The following is a 20,975-nucleotide window of genomic DNA, read 5'->3' as shown; positions in this document are numbered from 1 at the left end:
TGCAGAGTGCTTATAGGTGTTTGTATTTTTTTTTTGCTTTTGAGTGTTTATCACTTGCACATCTATGAATGAAACTATTTGTATAAATACTTCCAAAAACCTTACCCTACCTAGTCTTTTGTTTTCAATATGTAAATCTCATACCATCTTGCTCTATCTTACCAGATTCCTTCTTTTATAGTTCAGTGAAATACACTATTATTCTTACCATTCTCTTTCCACAAAGACTTCTGTGGAAATTTGGTATGTTTTTTAATTGAGTTATATTTCTTACTAGTTGCATAACCTATTGTAAGAGGATGGTGATTATATTGGTTAATAAGCTAAATGTGAATTTTCCTTTTGATTTGGCTTTCACCAGATTTTTTAAAATGTTGCTAATGTTTTCTTTGCTTCCTCTCACCTGAGTGTGGCAATAGCACACTAAACCAGGCTGTAAATTAAAGAGAGCTGCAAGGAGTAAACTGAATAAAAAGGCCACGAATAATATAAACACAGGACTTAAAATGTACATTTACATTTTTTTAATAAAATTTTTTTTCTGACACATGGATCTGCTGGGGCGGTGCACCCATAGTGTTCATTGATGGAGCTACGTCAAGGCTTAGCTGAAAGCATTTTAAGAGATAGAACTTAAAAGGAGGAAATAGATTTCAAGCCTAACCTAATTATCTCAAAATCAGCTTTGGATTTCATCCTGTTATTTTTTATTTCTTCTTATCAAAATAATGTAATTACATTAGTAAAAGTATCTGGGAAAATACGAGAAAAATCATCAATCATAGTTCACCACCATGATATAACTACTTTTAGAATTTTGGTACATATACATTAGTCTGTTTTCATATGTATATCTACATTTGTTTAAATTATTGTACTCTGGATACATTTTTATAGCCTTATATATACCACTTTAGAATATAGTATCCGAATTTTTCTGTATCTTTATATTAAAGAAGGACATTTTGAATAACATATTAAATGAACATCATCTGTTTTATTTCAGTAATTCCATTCAATATATATTAAATTTCATGTATCAAACAGTAATTTAATTTTCAAGGCTTTATTGTCTAATAAGGACATTAAATTCATTTGTCTAAGAGTTGAGCTGTGTCTTATGATTCTTGATAATGTTTTAATTTCTACTGATGAGCACAGACTCTACAAATGACTGTTTCCTGGAACTGAAGTCTCTAAATAAGAGATTATTTTCTTCCAGCAAGCTGGAAAAAAATCTTAGAGAAGGTCAAGTTGTAGTTAATTATTATGATATGGTGTGTTTATCACCTGTTATAGAAAGGGGAGGATAGCACTGTCCACCCAGAATATATGATTAAATGTTATGATACTGAGGATGCTTTTCAGAAAATAATGTATTGATAATATAATTTTTTATTTTAAGATATATGTACAGCAAAATATAATGTATTAAGATAATGCAGACAATTGCTCAACATGTTATAGCCTAAGCTACTGATGGTAAACCAAGTACAAGCTCGTAATTATGCCATTTTCCTTGGAAATCAGTGCATTTCTTTCTTTTCTTTCTTTTTATTTGGTTATAGGAAGGGAGATAGTGAGGCAGACTCCTGCATGCTCCCCAACCAGGATCCAACCAGCAACCTCATCTGGGGCTGATGCTGGAATACTGAGCTATTTTTAGTGCCTGAAGCTTTCACACTCAGACAGAACTATCCTCAGTGCTCAGGGCCACGTTTGAACCAATTGAGCCATTGGCTGTGAGGGGAGGAAAGGGAGAGAAGGGGGAGAGAAGCAGATGGGTGCTTTTCCTTTGTGCCCTGACCAGGAATCGAACCTGGGAATCCATATGCCCGGCCGACACTCTATCCATTGAGCCTCCGGCCAGAGCCATCAGTGCATTTCTTTTTTTTTTTTTTTTTTTTTTTTTTAGAGGCAGAGATAGACAGGGACAGACAGACAGGAACAGAGAGAGATGAGAAGCATCAATCATCAGTTTCTCGTTGCGCCTTGCGACTTCTTAGTTGTTCATTGATTGCTTTCTCACACGTGCCTTGACCACGGGCCTTCAGCAGACCGAGTAACCCCCCGCTGGAGCCAGCGACCTTGGGTCCAAGCTGGCGAGCTCTTTGCTCAAGCCAGATGAGCCCGCGCGCGACCTCTGGGGTCTCGAACCTGGGTACTTCCGCATCCCAGTCCGACGCTCCATCCACTGCGCCACCGCCTGGTCAGGCAAAATCAGTGCATTTCTAAGGCATTTATTTTTCTTGTTTTTACTGCAGTTCCACAGAAAACATTTTTGTGTGATTGGCCTGCTGGTCACTTTGTTTGCTTCTGTTCTCTACTAAAATGGGAGTTGTCAAATGCTGGTGGATTAAACCTGAGATTACAGGTTTCATTATTCATTTGGCCTCCCATTTCAGGTTCCTTAATCCAAATATGACCTCTCTGACATTTACAAGTCTCCATTTAGACAATACAATATGATGCTTTTGAATTTTAGTTAGCCAACTTGGCAGCAAATTCTATCGTCCTAGATTATGTTATCTATTTTGTTACATAAGTGTAATTGGACCTTTGTAGCAGATTCAGTTCTTGTCTTTGAGTATAGGGTTTCTTTAGTTATCTTTGATTCTAAATTTTATATTAACTTTTTGTAATGACATAATTTTTCATTGACTTGTTCAGATGTCCTATCACTACAGCTCTCAACACAGAGTAACTCAGAGACTTGATGATTTCACAGTTTGAAATTTGATTATGTTTGGACATCAACTTTGTTATCTCATTTTATATGTTTTAATATTAGGATTCTACTCATTTATAAAAAGGCATAAAATTGTATTATTGAGTGCTGTGGGTATTGGTAATTTTTAAATCCAGTGATTTAAGTGTGAATCTTAACAATAAAGCCAAGACTATGAGTTTGATCCCTAGCTGGACTCAGTAGCTTTGCTGCTTTTTAATGTAACCTTTACAGTCATACCAACTACTGATATTTGAGGCAGCAACTGGATACTAGTGAGAATGAATCAGTAGAAATTTGTTAACACATGAAAAATATTGCCAACCATGTTCGGGAATTCTCATTCCCCCCTTTTTAGATCATTATGAATAAAAATATTTTTATATTCAAACTCTACAGGGGGCTCTATTAAATAAAATAATGCCTGTGTTTGTTGTGAGAATTAAATAAAATAAGATTGTAAACATTGTCAGAGTACTGGCATTAGAAAATGTTTTATAAATTAAGATGCTACTGGGAGATAGGGGGAGGTAGAAGAGGGTAAAGGGGCATAAATGGTGACAGAGGAGACTTATTGTGGTGATGACCACACAAAACAAAATATAGATGATGTATTATAGAATTGTACTTCTGAAACTTACATAGTTTTTATTAACCAGTGTGACCCCAATAAATTGAATTAAAAATCAGAAAAATAATAGTTGGTGCTATCATTTTATTAGCATTATTTTTCTCTGCTGAGTACCTCTGAGTTTCTGGGTCAGTCCTAATCAAGTTACTAGTAAATCAGAGCACTGTTCTTTGCCTTGCCAGCCCATTAGTCTGAAATCTGCTTCAATTTACATGACTATGCCTTTAGGGTGATAGCTTTTCCTGTCACTTTCTGCATTATTTGTCCAGATGTGGCTGCTCTCTTGGTTTCTTGATGAATATCCTCCCTCCTATTTAAAATACAAATCCATTTGAATAAATGAAATTATTGAAAGCCCCCTTTCTCTGAGGGGGAAACTTTCCCCCTTTTTTTCAATTGGGATCTCCTTCAACTCATGGAGGCCACTCATAAGTGGAAGCTGCCATCAGATTGAATCTCCTGGGACACCTGTGCTGGCACTGATCAAACCTATGTCACTTCTGGGCCTCACTTCACTTCCACGTCATCCAGGTCACTGAGGCCACTGGCCAGTTGTCCAGCTTAGAGGCCCCAGTATGTTTTGAGAAATATCTCATCTGAGATCAAGAAGCTGTGATTTTGGTATGAGATTGACATATGGTACACGTGTGTCTGCTCATACACACACGCACACACACACACACTCACACACAAACAAGTTGATGAATCTGGCTAATATGGCATGAAATATATTAATGTTAATAAAATAAGTTGATATTTGTTTCTTTTTTTTCAATTACAGTTTACATTCAATAATACGTTGTGTTAGTTTCATGTGTGATATTTGTCTCTTAATAGATTCTCAACTTGTCCCTGTGACATTTTGGTTGGCTATGACATTGAGTTTGTCAAGAAACTTGAAGCTTTGAGTCCTTGCCTCAGCGCTCTCTCTCCTTTTTTTTTTTTGTATTTTTCCGAAGCTGGAAACGGGGAGGCAGTCAGACAGACTACTGCATGCGCCTGACCGGGATCCACCCGGCATGCCCACCAGGGGGCGATGCTTTGCCCATCTGGGACGTTGCTCTGCTGCAACCAGAGCCATTCTAGCACCTGAGGCAGAGGCCATGGAGCCATCCTCAGCGCCCGGGCCAACTTTGCTCCAATGAAGCCTTGGCTGCGGGAAGGGAAGAGAGAGACAGAGAGGAAGGAGAGGGGGAGGGGTGGAGAAGCAGATGGGCGCTTCTGTGTGCCCCGGCCGAGAATCGAACCTGGGACTCCTGCACGCCAGGCTGACGCTCTACCACTGAGCCAGCCGTCAGCTCTCTTGATTGTCATTTTGAAATGGAAAATTTAGGTCACACTTGAACTGTCTACCTTTGCATTAATACATAAATGGTTCTGTTGGCTTCTCTGTGGCTGTGGAATATATATGCACAGTGATGAAACAGCATATCAATTTTGATCAAGCAGCCTATCAGTGTGTGATGGGCTAGGCCAGGCCACTGGTATATACTCTGCAATTGCTCAGTATGGCACTGACACATCCAGGTAACTTGGCAATTGCTTTTTCTTATGGTAGCATCATTGAAAATGAAATGGAAGAGGGAAGAACACAAATGAATGACAGGATCAAGGGCACTTATCCTTAAAATCAGGTAGCCATTCTAGTTCCAGGTAGCCCTTCATCCTAGATTGAAAGCAACATACTCTGGCAACAATGCCCTGTCGTATCCCAGTATCCGTCAAGGAATTGCTAAAAGCTGGTTGAGCTCTCTTTTTCTAGCTTTGCATTCATTAACTTTCTTTTCTCTTCACCCTTGTCTCTGTCTTAATTTTATTTACCTTGGCAACATGGCTTATTGAAAAAAGCATGGAGTTTAGAGTAACACTGATTTGAGTTCAAAATTTTAGAACCACCCTTCATCTATAAAATGAAATTAATACCTATCTTATAGGATTATTAAGATTATATGAAATTTGTCTTGCATTTAGAAGTGTTTTGGAAATGTTAATTCTTTTTCCTTTTTTAGTTTTCCTTCTCCCCTTAATACTACTCTTCCTATCACATATTTTTTCCTTTCCACTTATCTCTAGATTTATAAATCTGTATTTTTCCTCTACAAAGTTAGACTTATAATGACTAACCACAATTTTTTTTCCAATCACCTCAAGGTAGGGATAATTTCTTTGTTGAGCTCTTTTTAAAAGGATTTTTTTTGTTTCTTTTTTATTTATTTATTTATTTATTCATTTTTTAGAGAGGAGAGGGAGAGACAGAGAGAGAGAGAGAGAGAGAGAGAGGAGAGACAGAGAGAGAAGGGGGGAGGAGCTGGAAGCATCAACTCCCATATGTGCCTTGACCAGGCAAGCCCAGGGTTTCGAACTGGCGACCTCAGCATTTCCAGGTCGATGCTTTATCCACTGCGCACCATAGGTCAGGCTGTTGAGCTCTTTTTAAAAAAAATAAAATTCATTTTGATTTTCTCTACTATATTATCTAGTGGAGACTATAAGAGTACTAATTCATAAGATTGTCATGAGAATTAATTGGCATATTTATAAAGCATTTAGAATAATATGCTTGACATATAGCAGTCATCAATAAACGTTAGTCGAAGTAATTTACTTGCAAGCACTTTTTTAGAACAGGAATTTTCTCAAGTCTTTACTTGGGGATCTCTTTTAACAATTTATTATGTATGTCTCTAATGATGAGGAAAAGGGATGATGGATGGGGTGGAAGAGTAGGGAGAGGTTGGTAAAAGGGTACAAACTTTCGGGTGTAAGAGAAATATAGTTTGACTGTAGGAATTAAATGTTCTCACCAAAAACAAAAAAGACAGTCAAATACAGTAATGTGAGGTAAAGGAGGTGTTAATTAACCTGATGGGGGAACCCTTTTACAATGTATATTAAATGAAATTGTCACAATGTATGCTTTAAATATTATACAATTTTATTTGTCAATTATATCTTAATAAAGTAAACAAAGAATGATAATAGTGCATTTTATATAACATATGACCTTGATATTACCAAAATTATCAGCATTGTGTTTATATAATAAAATGGAGTCTTAGTTTCTCTATAGGAATATGAGTTGTGAAAGTCAAGATTGAGATATTTATTTCTTGATCAGTCTGAATAAAATATTAAAAATATTTGTCCTCTGTTAGTTTGTATACCAATGGCATTACATTCCTTTCATGTTTATCTTTAAGCACATGCTAAAACTTACTGATTTTCAACTGCTTACCTGGCAGGGTGAGCTGACTGACATGTTAATCCTTAAACCTCTTAAATCTATTGCTTGGTGTATCATTAACCTGAGCACACTTATTATACCAACAGAGTTTTTAACCAAGACTCCAGAAGAGATCTGAAACACACACACACATACTCTCACACTTACATACATGTGTATATATGTATACACACACATACACACTTTATATATAACATTTCACTCTTTCCATGATTAATGTGAAGAAGTTGAAAGACTTGATAGAGTTAACAGTGTTTTTTGCTAATTTAGAAAGATTAATTTTGTCCTTCCTTTTTATAGTTCATGTCATTTGCATATTTTAAAATTTAATTACCATGATTCAATTAAAAGTAAATTTGTGACTTTTTTTTCACAAGACCTGACTCAATAAGTAGGTTCTCCTTGTTTATACACTATTAGGTCTTTGACTAGATGACTAGTTTTAATTTGCATTGTGGCATGAACAAAGTCTGAAACAGATGCTTCTGTAGACAGACTTCACTTTTTAAAACAAACCTGTTTAGAAAAAAAAACCTGATTGAACTGGTTAAAATAAATACCTTTGTGTCCTTTACAAATTGGTTTACTGTGAAATGGAACACTGTGAAGACAAACTCAGAAAATGTGTAATAGAAAGTTAAGTTGACTGATGAAGATGACTTAAGGCCTTAGTATTTGCTGTCACTGAGAAGCAGAAGGATCCTCTCAGTATTAGCTATGAAAGTAGTAAGCACAGTGGTAGAAATAGAGTAATGTAACTGAGTACGACTATCCTTCAAAATCATCAGATTCCCTACCCTCCTACCAAAAAAACAGTTTTGCTTACTTTTTTGAGTTTTCAGTGCATTCTGATGAGAACCACGCAATTTATTTACTTGAAAAAGAATGCAATCACAGAAACCTGTGTTTCCAAAAGCAGTCATCTTTGTGCCTTTTTTTTGACCATCAAATGTTTATTTGCACATTACATAATTTTCTTTTTATGATTGAATCTTTTAAAAATGAGTTTTGGCGGTGAAAGTAATGCTTTGTGACTTTGAGTGCTCATCTCTTAACGTTTCACGGACTCCCTTTGAGGTGGCAGTGGTGTAAAAGTAACCCTGTGGAAAAATAACGTGACACCTCTCTGTGACTCAAGTCCCTCTTCATGTGAAGTGGATTACACGTCTGCTAAGTACAATATAGGCTCTTGGCAAAGGGCTATCATGGCAGCACATACATTAAAATTGAAACTATACAGAGAAGATTAGCATGGCCCCTACGCAAGGATGACATGCAAATTCATGAAGTACTTCATATTAAAAATTAAAAAAAATGTAAAAAGAGAGCTGTTTGCTCTACCCTCGTTGGAAGTACAGCAGAAGTTACTTTAAATAACTTTTAGATATTTTGATCTTAAATGGAGAAATAAAAATGAATTTGTTAAAATTATAAGTAGCTTTTAGTCCTGACCATTCCAATTCATTTGGGCTCAGATTAGTTCAATTTATTTCTATTTAGTTCAATTCCACTTATTATTTATTGAGCCTCACTAAAATCAAGTTTTCCCCAAACACTTTACTAGGCACTGGGAAATGCAGAATGAATAGCTATAAATTTTGCTCTTGAGGAACTCAGTCCAGTTGGGAGAGTCTTCCAATGTCCTTACAAGACCTGATAGCTCTTCTGTGAGACCTGCCGTAAATGTAATATGAACACTTGTGCAAATTACCGGGATAGTCTACCTCTATAGCCATTGCAATCACATTAGCTCATATTTCTAAGACAAATATGACTCCTTATTTTCCAAAAGAGTAATGTAAACTTTTTAATAACTAAAGTCTTATGACATCTAACCTTTGTATTCTCCTAATCTTTAACATGGTCCTATTGAGTGATTTGCTTTCTATTCTTTTCCTTTGTACTTACCCTCTCCTAATTTTCATGCTTATTCTATTAAAAAGTAATCTCCATAAATTTTATTCTATTTTCATCAGATGGTACTTGCAAAGATTTACTGATATTTGCTTATCCACACATAGAAGGACACAAGTATACACACATACATGCACATGGGTGCACATTAAACACATATCCTTTTCCCACATCATTAATAACTTACTTCTTCGAAGTATCCATCTTGAATCTGAGTGAGGTAGGAAGCTTCCATATAAAGTTGTCTAAAAAGTTCCATTTCCAGAAAGAGTTTGAATCAAGTTTAACATCCCTTTGTTAACTGCATGTCTATTGTGTATGCTTCATCAATCCTGGTGTCCTGTGGATAATAGACTGTGTTTTTCCTCAGGAGACTGATGATCTATTTTATCTCTTGGGACCCAAAAACCCAAGGCACTTTGAACATGTGATAATGGGCTTTTAGATATCCTTGAAAGCTTCTTCTATTTCTTCTTCTTTTTTTCTTTTTTTAGCAAGACAGACAGATAAACAGGACGGGAGAGAGATGAGAAGTATTAACTCATAGTTGTGGCACCTTAATTGTTTAATGATTGCTTCTCATATGTGCCTTGACTAGGTAGGGGGCTCCAGCTGAGCCAGTGACCCCTTGCTCAAGCCAGAGACCTTGGACTTTGAGTCAGAGACCTTTGGGCTCAAGCCAGCGACCATGGGGTCATGTCTATGATCCTGCACTCAAGCTGGTGACCTTGGGGTTTTGAACCTGGGTCCTCAGCATTCCAGGCAAATATTCTATCCACTGTGCCACCACCTGGTCAGGCTTTGAAAGCTTCTTTTGTGGTCATTCAAACTTTTGTTTGATTTAACTTTCAAAGTAACCAGCTCTGGTTTCCTAAGTGGAAGAAATTATTTCCTAAGAGGAAAATGGGCTTTGACAATTCACCTTGGGTGAATTGTTTAAGCTGGCTGAGTCTGTTTCCTCCTCTGTAAAGAGTTTTGATAATATATACATCATAGAATTATTCCCTCTGAAGGGTGCCTTTCCTGACTAATTCTATCATATTCAGATATGTAAGTATAATTTATAGTATATGATAGACTGTGAATTTTGAATTATTGAAGGGCAAGGGTAGACTTTTATTTCTTCTTTGTCCTTCTCTGTGAAGTGATTAATACATCAGTAAGCCTGTCAGATCTAGTTCTTAATACCAGAGAAGAAAATATAGTATACTCCTGATTCTTTTATTTTATTTTATTTTATTAAAAAAAATTTTTTTTTTTACAATTTATTTTTTACACTTTATTTATTCATCTTTTTAGAGAGAGGAGACACACAGAAAGAGACAGAGAGAGGAAAGAGATAGAAAGAACAGAGGGAGGAGCAGGAAGCATCAACTCCCATATGTGCCTTGACCAGGCAAGCCTGGGGTTTTGAACTGGCGACCTCAGCGTTCCAGTGGCGCACTTTTACTCACTGCGCCACCACAGGTCAGGCTGATTCTTATTCTTTTTTTTTAATTAAAAAAATTTATTGATTGATTTTTAGAGAGAGAGGAAGGGAGGTAGATAGATATATGATAGATAGTGAAAGGAAACAGAAAAATATTGATTTCTTGTTCTTAATTTATGCATTCATTGATTGATTTATGTATGTGCCTTGACAGGGATTGAACACTCAACCTTGGCATATCGGGATGATGCTCTACCCTACTGAGCTACTCGGCCAGAGCTACTTCTGGCTATTATGGAGACTTCAGTCAGTCTGTCAAAAAAAATATTTGACTGCTATTGATTTTGTAGGAAGAGTGTTCTGGGTTGGGAGGATATAGATGTAGCAAGGTAAAAGTTTTCACTTTCAAAAAGCTAACAGTGGGTAAGAATAGAGACCATAAACATAACAAAAAATAATTTCAGGTGTTGTTAAATACTATAGAATAGAGAGGATGAAATAATATGCTGAGAGTAATTGGCTTTGCCTGGAAGGAGACATATGCATTGAGACTTGAATATTGAGAAGTGAGCCATGAGGAGATCTGTTATAAGAGTTCAAGATGGAGGCGGGAGACCATTGAGAAATCTGTTACTGTGTTCCAGAAGAGAGTTGAAGGAGACTGGGACTGTACAGTGGCAGTAGGTAGATTCGGGGTGTATGTTGGAAATAGAGCTGTTTGGACTTGCAGATAAAGCTGTCATGATGAGAGAAGAATCAAGTAGGTTCTCAGGTTTGAGGCAATGAGAAATACTTATTTTGGGGGAAAGGGGATCAATAGTTTGACTTTGGCTGTGTTGTGATTGCTGTACTTATTGGACATCCTAATAAAGATGTCAAGTTGGCTATTGAATATATAGTTTGGATCACAGGGAGTATGTCTGGGCTGAAGATAAACTTTTAGAAACAACCGCCTTGATGTGGTTGAAGCATGGGGCTATATGAGGTTACCTCTGAAGGGAAAACATTTCAAGGAGACTTGTGGGGAGAAATCCCTGGGACACTGTAAAATTTAAAGGCCAGTAAAAGAAAAAGACTCAGCCAACAAGACTGGAGAAGAGTATCCAGAGAGGTTAGAAAAAAGCAGGGGGATTATGTTATTCTGGACACTGGTCAAGTTTTTCAAATGTTGGCTGGGAAGTCAAGTGAGATGTGAGCAAAAATTGACCATTAACTTTGGTAAGAGTTTATTGGTGACTTCAGATATGATCTGTTTAGGGGAGTGGTCATTTGGAGTGGATTAAGGAAAGAATGCAAGATGAGAAAGCAGAGACAGTGAAATCAATCATGCTTGTAGATTTTTTGCTGTGAAGCGGAGCAGAGAAATGAGATGAAGAAGAAGGTTAGGGGAGCTTATTTTAGTGGATGATAATGAGCAATGCTTGTGCCTGACTGGAATGACCCAGGGAGGAGAAATTGATGGTGTGATAAAGAGGGGAGAGATTTGTAGGACTGAAACTTGAGAAGGAGACTAAGAATGAGCGAAGAGAGAAAGGAGAGAGAGAGAGGCCTTAGGTGTAAGTGGGGAAACTCTTATTTTAACAGGATAAAAAGAATTTTGGGGTATAGATGCATGTGGTTTGGAATTGGGAGTATAAAAATGAAGTAATTCTTTGGACTACATCTTTTTTTTAAAACAAAAATAAGAATGTTTTTTTAAAAGGTCAAACTATGAGATAATGGTATTGGGTGTATCATCTAAGGGATTTGAAGTTGCCAAGAATGATAATAGAAGTCATGGTGAAGTGATACTGTAGACTGAGATCAATGGATGAGGCGGTGTGACAAGGACAGCAATAAAGGATGCTGAGGGGTGATAACATGTCTGATGACATGTGCTTCAAAAAAGATGGGCTCTTTGGAAGAAGAATGAAGAGAGACAAGTTGAAATCTGCACTAGGAAGCAAGAAGAAAACTCACCTTCAAGCCATGACTTCTATGTGATGTGAAAGAAAAACCAGTCTTACTTGAGACCACTTTAATAAAAGCCATGTCCTCAGGGAATGGGCAGGTCACATTTTAGGTTTAAGATATAGGTGAGTTTCTAATCAGTATAAACGAACAAACAAACACTCATTATATGACAGAGCAAATTTTCTAAACTCCAAATCACATGTTAACTTACATGAGCCTCACAATAATTCTATAATATAGGCACAGTCATATGCGGCATAAGGACATTTCACTCAACGATGGACCACATATATGACCGTAGTCCCATGTATCAGTATTATAATGGAGCTGAAAAATCCCTATTGCCTAGTGGCGACATAATGTTGTATAGCACAATGCATTTACTCACATATTTTTGATGATGCTGGCAAGGCTGATGTAGATTGTAAACAAACCTACTGGGCACATACCACTATGCATAACATATATCGTAATACTTGATGATAATAAATGACTGTGTTACTGGTTGATGTATTTACTATACTATATTATACTTTGAATTGTTAGAGTGTGCATTCTTTTACTTATTAAAATTTTTTTCTATAAAACAGTATGCTGTGTTACACTGGCAGCAGCCTCATACATCTCGTGTTTATATTGCATAATTTTCTCGTGATTGATTTAATCTCATGTTGTTTGGTACAGTCACATGCTGTACAGGCTTGTAATATAGGTGCCATGGGCTTTACCAGATAATCTAGGTGTGTAGCAAGCTAGACCATCTAGGTGTGTGTAAGTACTTCTAATGACACATTTCTCAGAATGTACCCCCATTGTTTAGTGACATGACGATAATATTACTAGTCCCACTTCATGAATGAGGAAGTTGAGAAGTTAAGCAAATTGGTTGGAATCACACACTCAGCTGTAAGAGAAAGCTGGATTTGATTTTGGTAAATGACTCCAACCACTGTCCCAGGTTTAACCACGCATCCATACTGCTGCAGTTAGACCATGATTTCCAGTACACAATGGAGGTGTTTAGGAAGGAAGTGAGAAATGGACAATGGGGTCAAATTAGAGGCTATATCGAGTAGTATTGAATGAACATTTTTATACAGTATTAAAGGATGACCTGGGAAGTTTGGACTCCTGGTGTTGATTTTGATGAATGGGAATTTGATGAGCTTTTTCTCTATTTTAGACAAAACAGAAACTTGAAGATTTTAGATGGCTGCTTTTTCTGGGGGCTAGAGATCTTTTGCTAACTGGGAGAAAGTAACTGGTGGCCCTGCTGTGAGGCGTGGAAGGGTAATTGATTATCTAAATTCTGGTAGCAGTGGCTGCCGTTTTCTTGTCGTACGAGAACTGACTTGAGTTTTCAGTGCACATTCTATTGACCAGTTTATCTTTCTGGCCCTGAAACTCAGAAATATTGTAGTCCTCATTGTCTGATATTATTAAGGAAATTGTCTTGGGCTGCAAGATCTGGAACAATATTACTGATGCTAAAAAAAGAAGATAGAAGTTGATTTGATGTAAGAGTAAAAATTTTCATATTTTTTTTCACAACGCTACTTGTGACAGCCCAGTTGACAATGCAAAGGAAAAATTTTTAGTGGTATATTTTTTTTCTGATTTTTAAAGTATTATCTATTCATTTTAGAAAGTTTATAAGAATTTCACCCCAGATAAATAAAAGCATTTTATTTTAACATAATCTCATTTGTATAATACAATAAAGAATTGAATTCTATTGCATATATAGTTTTTCATTCTGTTTTATTTTCACTTTACATTTTGTATTTAACAAATGTTTCCCTAGTTCGTTAAGTTTCCTCTCAAATGTGATTTCTAAAGACTGTGTAACTGGCTGGCTGAGGGAGCTGAGTTTGGTAGCTTACATCTAGCTAAGATTTATGCTTCAATCAAAATTTGTCTGGTTCTTGTTCTCAAACTCTTGGGTAGGTCTCATTCCACTCAGGTTATTTTCAGCTGTAAGAATGGTCTCATTTTCAGGAATTAAAGTTCTTCCTAATCTTCTCTTTCCATCCAGGTCAGTCCTCACCTCTTCCATTTCTCCTTCCATGCTTCTGGAGATGGAGTGGGGAGACATTTAAAGAAGAAGAGCACAGTTTCTTTTTACTTTTGTTCTTTGTACTTCTTTACTTGGTGTGCTTTTGTAGTTCTCTCTTGGCTTATACTAGCTGGCCCTTAGGCCTTTGGATTTTTGAAGAACCCCCTGAGGCTTGCAACATCTGTCAGGAGAATGACACTCTCTGCCTGACTTCTTAGGAATGCTCTTGCTCCTTTTCCCTCCGTACTCTCCCAGGATTCCTATGGCCTCTTACAGTGAATGTTCATCTGAATCAATGGTAGTCAACTTTCCTCGGGGAAATTTCTATGAAATGGCTTATTGTCTGGCCACTCTAGTCTTTGTCCACTTGGACAGTGGTAAATATTACTTGTTGAATAGGGAAAGTGCAGCTTGCTGGCTCCATTATTGCCCTCTAACTTTTATTTCTTCACTTCCTATCTTCAGACTTTCCCAGGGGGATATGGGGTGTGTGTGTGTGTGTGTGTGTGTGTACCTGGATTCCAGAGGACACATCATATTTTCCCAGAGAGTCTCTCACCCCTCCTGGGTGGACACTCTGAGCTGGGCCTGCCCTCTATAAGAAGACATTTTGAGATGAAACACTATGTTCTGTGGAAGTGAAATGCCATAATTCCCTTCTTAAAGTTCTTTAGTCTTTAAACAAAAGAAAACCTTGGACCACCCTCTCACTTGGCTTGATAGAGGGGAGATGTTTTACTTCCCTATACTTTGGAGAGAAAAAGAAAAAGAGAAACAAGTTTTCTCCATATCTATAAATCAGGGGTCTCAAACTTGCGGCCCGCCGAACAATTTTGTGCGGCCCGCAGACTAATCCACGACGTTCAAAATATTTTGGATAAAATTAAGTAAGCCTAGGGGCCTACTTGTATTTTTCATTTCTCTAGCATCCTAGCTAGATATCAGCTTAGTTAACAGCAGTTGTGATGCGAACTACAGTTTCTGGTCGTTTTGTGACACTGAGTAAACTGCATGTACGATTGTGCTTGTTTTACTGATTTTTTTTTTGTTTTCAACTGCAGTGAGAAAAGTGTTGTGTAACAGTTGCCTTTTGTAGACCTAGAGCGGCCTGCCGAACGACTGTGATCTTGCTCTGCGGCCCACATGCTGAGTTGAGTTTGAGACCCCTGCTATAAATAGTCTTTGGAGTATCCCCAACGTGGTGGGTTCTTAGCCTTATCTTATACAGCCTGAAGATGAGTGATAAGGACTGATAATTGAAGAGCTAGTTTGTCCAATTCTTGGCAAATGTTGTAGAGATGTGTCTAGAAACTTTTCTTGAGGTTTGTTTGAGATTAACAGGCAACAAAAAAGTCATATTTCTTATTTTGATAAAATTGCTAGTATTATATGAATTAATAGTTCAAGTGATTTCATAGTAAGCATTGCTGGATAATATGGCTCCTTTGCAGAGGAGCTCCAATCAACACCCAAGGGAGTGGCAAAAAAGGAACTTTCAGAATATAGCCAGTACCGTATCATACTATGCCATTTAATTCCTTTCCATGTCATACCATTCTCTCCTTTCATTTATTTTTTCATCAATTCATTTATTTAACAATACTACTCTATTTACTCCTACAGATCTAGTCATTGTACCAATTTCACATACAAGGTAGATAATGAACCTTTTTCTTTAAAGCAAGGGGAAATAATTATAGTTTGAGAAACTGTAGTCAAGGAAATAATAAATAAAATAATAGATATAGATTCTAAGTATAGTTTCTGGTACGTAGTAGTTGCTTAACAAATATATAGGCAATTAAGCCAGTTGAACATATCCTGGGGGCCTTACTAATGGTTATTGCTAAATTCTTGATGATTTGTGGGTACTCTTAGTACTTTATTAATAAACATAATTATGTTACATCATCATGAAGACAGGCATTTAGCAACATGCTCTGTTGCAAAACCAAATCTTCCTTTTCAGGCATACTTCATTTTATTGAGCTTTGCTTTATTGTGTTTTGTAGATTGTATTTTTTACAAATTGAAGGTTTGTGGCAACCCTGACTAGAGCAAATCTGTCTGCACCATAGCCCAACAGCATTTGCTCACTTCATGTTTCTATGTCATATTTTAGTAATTCTTGCAATATTTCAAACTTTTTTTAATTATTGTATTTGTTATGGTAGCCTTTAGCAGTCTCTTTTGATATTACTATTGTAATTGTGTGTTTTTTTGGGGGGGAGGGTGCCATGAATCATATAAGATGCCCATATATGATGGTGAACTTAATTGATAAGTGTTGTGTATGTTCTGACTGCTCTGCTGACCAGCTGTTTTCCATCTCTACTCCTGTCCTTGAGCTTCCCTCTTCCCTGAGACACAGTAATATTGAAATCAGGCCAATTAATAACCAAAAATAAGTGTTCAAGTGGAAGGAAGAGTTGCATGTCTCTCACCTTAAATCAAAAGCTAGAAATAGTTAAACTCAGTGAGGAGAGCATGTCAAAAGCCGAAACAGGTTGAAAGCTAGGCCTCTTGTGACAGCCAAGTTGTTGATGCAAAGTAAAAGTTCTTGAAGGCCATTAAATGTGCTACTGCAGTGAACATACAAATGATAAGAAAGTGGAAGAACCCTATTATTGACACGGGGAAAGTTTTAGTGGTCTAAAGAGAAGATCAAAATGGATACCATTCCCTTAATCCAAAGCCTGATCTAGAGCAAGGCCTTAACCTTCTTCAATTCTGTGAAGGCTGAGAGAAGTGAGGAAGCTGTAGAAGAAAAATTTGAAGCTAAGAGAGGTTGGTTCATAAGGTTTGAGGAAAGAAGCCGTCTTTGTAACATAATGTGAGACAAAGTAGCAAGTACTGATGTAAAAGCTGCAGCAAGTTACCCAGAAGGTCTAACTAATACAATGAGAGAAAGTGACTACACTAAACAACAGATTTTCAATGTATATAAAATAGCCTTTTATTGGAATAAGATGCCATCTTAGATTTTTATATCTAGAGAGAAGTCAGTGCCTAGCTTGTAAAGCCAGTAGCCACAGCCACCATCACAGCAGCCTGGCCCATGCAGGTTCGCATTTGATTCAGACAGACAGTAATGAAACAATGGAGCCAAGAACTGGTGCTTTAATCCTAGCTTGCACCAGGCGGGCAAGTAAAAACACACACGGGACTCCAAAACCCACTCATTCAGTGCTCACAAAGCTACTGACTTATCCGAGTTTCCTAGAATCAAAGGTTTCTAGCTCACTAGCCTTATTCACCTCTGTTCCCCATCTTCTCTCTGCACAAACTGGCTTCTCACCCAGTACTCTGCCATCTTGGCTGCTTCTCCTGGCCTCCTCCACGTGGCCTCTCTCTGCTCTCCTCTCTACTCCCCTAGAACAGTAATCACTGTTCCTTTTAAAATCTTTTGGCACAAAAGCCCTCCCCCAACATATTAACATAATCATGCCCATCCAAACAATCACCTGGGCGACCGGCTTCCACATGGGCAGCGCCATCTTTAACGAAGTGAGCATAATATATGTTATCTGCGCAACACTAGCTGCAAATTTTCAAGGACAGGCTAACTCACATTAGGAGCTAATGCAGCTGGTTGCTTTAAGTGGAAGCCAATGCTCATTTACTGTGCCTAAAATTCAAGGGCCCTTAAAAATTATGTTAAATCTACTCTGCCTTTTCTTTATAATTGGAGGAATAAAAGCTGAATGTCATTAACCTGCTTACAACATGGTGTACTGAGTATTTTAAGCTCACTGTTGATACCTACTGCTCAGGAAAAAGTATATATATGTATTCCTTTCAAAATATTTCTGCTCAGTGACAATGCACGTGATCATCCAAGAGCTCTGCTGTAGAGGTACAGTGAGATTAATGTTGTTTTAATGCCTGCTAACACAACATCCATTTTGCAGCCCATGGGGTCAAGGAGCAATTTTGACTTTTTTATGTTTTATTATTTAAGAAATAGACTTCATACGGTTATACTTGCCATGGATTGGATACTGAATTCTCTGATGGATCTAGAAGACCAAGCAAATTGAAACTCTTTTTTCAATTTACCATTCTAGATGCCATAAAGTACATTTGTGATTCATGGGAAGAGGTCAAAATATAAACATTTTAATAGAAGTTTGGAAGAAGTTGATTCCAACCCTCATGGGTGACTCATGTGAAGAACACATGATAAGTTTGTGACTTCAGTGGCGGAAGTAGCTGCAGATATGGTGAAAATAACCAGAAGACTAAAATTAGATGTGGATTCTGGAAATGTGACTGAATTGCTCTAATCTCATGATAAAATGTTAATGGATGAGGAGTTGCTTCTTATGGGTGAGCAATGAAAGTGGTTTCTTGAGGTAGAACCTACTCCCTGGTGAAGATGCTTTGAGGACTGTTTAAATGACAATAAAGGATTTAGGATACTAGATAAACTTAGTTGATAAAGCAGCAGTAGGGTTTGAGAGAACTGACTCTAATTTTGAAAGAAATTCTATGGTGGGTAAAATGCTATCAGAAGCATTGCATGCTGTAGAGAAATTGTTTATAAAAGGAAGAGTCAATTGATGCAGCAAACTTCACTGTTACCTTAGTTCAAGAAATTGTCACAGCCACCCCAGCCTTCAGCAACCACCATGCTGAGCAGTCAGCAGCCATCAACACTGTGTCAAGCATCCCCCACCAAAAAGATTACCATTCACTGAAGGTTCAGATGATGGTTAGTATTTTTTATCAATAAAGTATTTTTAAATTAAGAAATGTACATTGTTTTTTAGACATAATGCTTTTGCACACAAATAGGCTAGAATATAGTGTAAACATAACTTTTATATGCACTGGGAAATAAAAAAGTTTGTGTTACTTGCTCTATTGTGATATTTGCTTTATTGAGGTCATCTGGAACTGAACCTGCAATGTCTTCAAGGTATTCTGTATGTGTTAATGGATAATTCTCACTGATGCTACTGTAGATGCTTAAGTATTTACCACTCATTGAAGAACATTATGAATTGAATGGCTTTGGTTCATAAATTCTGTTGCTTCTTTAGTTTTACAGTATTTCCAAAGCTCCGATGTTTATATGTTCAGATGAAGTAGCGTAATAAAATATTGTATTAAGATCAATAGACAATGAGTTCATAGAGAAGTCCAGAAAACCCTATATTGTTTTCATATATCAGATGTCCAAGTTAAGAAGCATTTTTGGAGGACACTGATCAACAATATATGCTATGTTGTTCATCACTCAGCATGTTACTTTATGTGTGGGTCATTCCTACTGAATTACTAACAAGGCAGGCCTCAAAACTCTTTCCAATCATCTTAGTCCAGATACAGACCTGACCATACTAAAGCAATGTTTTCTGGATAGTATTTCGTCCACAGCTTATTCTTTGCTCATTTAGATGACGGAATTAGATGTTGCTCAGAAGAAAGCCCAGATTCGGTTGCCACCAGTGTAATTGAGGAGGTAGAGCCCTTAGCGTTCCATATTCACCTACAGATGTGTTGTCGTTTCTGTCTTTTGTATCTACGCCACTTTTTTTTCCATTTCATTTGCCACCGCCCTAGTTCAGGTTTTAAATTATGCAGTGCCTGAACAATTACAACAGTGTTTTAATTAATGATGTGGACCCGTATGATATGACATTTGCAAAACCTTCCTTCTAGGATGATCAAGTCTATATAGAATCACTAAGGCTTTGTTTTGTTGCTTGTAGCCTTTACATAACTTCACCGGTGACATGATGCAGGAGGCAAAACCAAAATTTCCTTGTCTACTACATTTGCAAAGTAGTACGAGGAAGCCTCACAGCGCTTTTCCTTTACTAGTAAAAAGTAACCTGATACATTATTTCATTATTTGTCTGTTTCATAATATAAACATAGGAAAGTTTATTCAAATCTGAAAAGCTACAGTTGTCACTGTCTTTGATAATAGAAAGTGTAATCATGACTGAACAATGTGGTTGGTACCCACTTGAACATTTTATACCATGTTTACATGGATTTAGTACAACTAGATGAGATGTTTTATATAGTTTTTTCACAAATCAGTATTCTTTTATTTATTTTATCACTCTCTCCCTCAACAGTGTCTGTCTTCTGGTACTTACGGTTAAAAAATTTTTTTGGAATTATCCCCTAGTTGTTGCTAAATCCTTCTGCTTCTTTCTCTTTAATGTCTTTCTCTCTCTTTTAAATGTTTATTGTATTGATTTTAGAGAGAGAGGAAGGGAGGGGTGGGGGACATGGAGCTACTCCTGTATGTGTCCTGACCAGAGATTGAACCAGCAACCTCTGTTCTTTGGGATGATGCTCTAACCCACCGAGCTATCCGGCCAGGGCATTAGTGTCTCCTATATTGTATTTTTCTTCACACCCTGACTATAGTAATTCACATTGCCTTCACTCTAGTGAAGATGTTTCCGATTCATGACTGACCTTTTGCTGTAATGATAGTAATTAACTAACATTTGCACGGCTCCTTGCAGATCAGAGAGTGAATCCTCATGTTTTCTTTCTTGAGCTTTCTAATCAAATTTTTGTTGTTATTGTTTTTAAAGATGACAAAATGTAGACTGTAAGGGTCAGCGAATGTGAAGGAAAAGAGCAGGGACTAGAACCAAATTTTCTGACTTTCAATCATTTGCTCTTTCTGTTATACCCTCTGACTTCTTTTATGTTCCTCTCCAATCTATTTCATTGCTATCAGATTATCTTTTATCTAAAGCATTTGCTTTGAACTCATCTGTTCTGATCTTTGTCTTCTTGCCGCTGTATATCTCTACCCTTTGAAGTTAGGCTGTTAACACTTGGAGATTTATCATTAACACAGACTCTCAGACTGTTCTTAAACACCAGACTATCCTGAGTTCCAGTAGCTCAAAAGTCAGTTTCGTCTTGTCTTTTTTATTTTTTTCATTTCTAATAATCAGTACCGACATAACTTTTTTTTTTTTTTTTGCTAAATGAATTAAACCTTTATTACTGGACCTTAAATAGCTTAAATCCAGGAATTGA

The 20,975-nt window shown here is 37.0% G+C and overlaps 1 protein-coding gene and 1 non-coding gene across 2 annotated transcripts in view; both read left to right on the top strand.

Annotated features, from left to right (window-relative positions):
- Positions 1 to 20,975, top strand: part of KIF21A (kinesin family member 21A) — a 156,465-nt gene that overhangs the window by 11,243 nt on the left and 124,247 nt on the right. The gene's annotated exons all lie outside the window — the stretch shown is intronic.
- LOC136327915 (U6 spliceosomal RNA) lies at positions 7,801 to 7,906 on the top strand. The gene has a single exon (XR_010729971.1). It is a non-coding gene; the product is annotated as a U6 spliceosomal RNA (small nuclear RNA).

This window comes from Saccopteryx bilineata, chromosome 2, assembly GCF_036850765.1.
Source record: "Saccopteryx bilineata isolate mSacBil1 chromosome 2, mSacBil1_pri_phased_curated, whole genome shotgun sequence".
Taxonomy (NCBI): domain Eukaryota; kingdom Metazoa; phylum Chordata; class Mammalia; order Chiroptera; family Emballonuridae; genus Saccopteryx; species Saccopteryx bilineata.
Note: the sequence above shows the minus strand (reverse complement) of the source record. Positions and strands in the feature narration are given on the sequence as shown.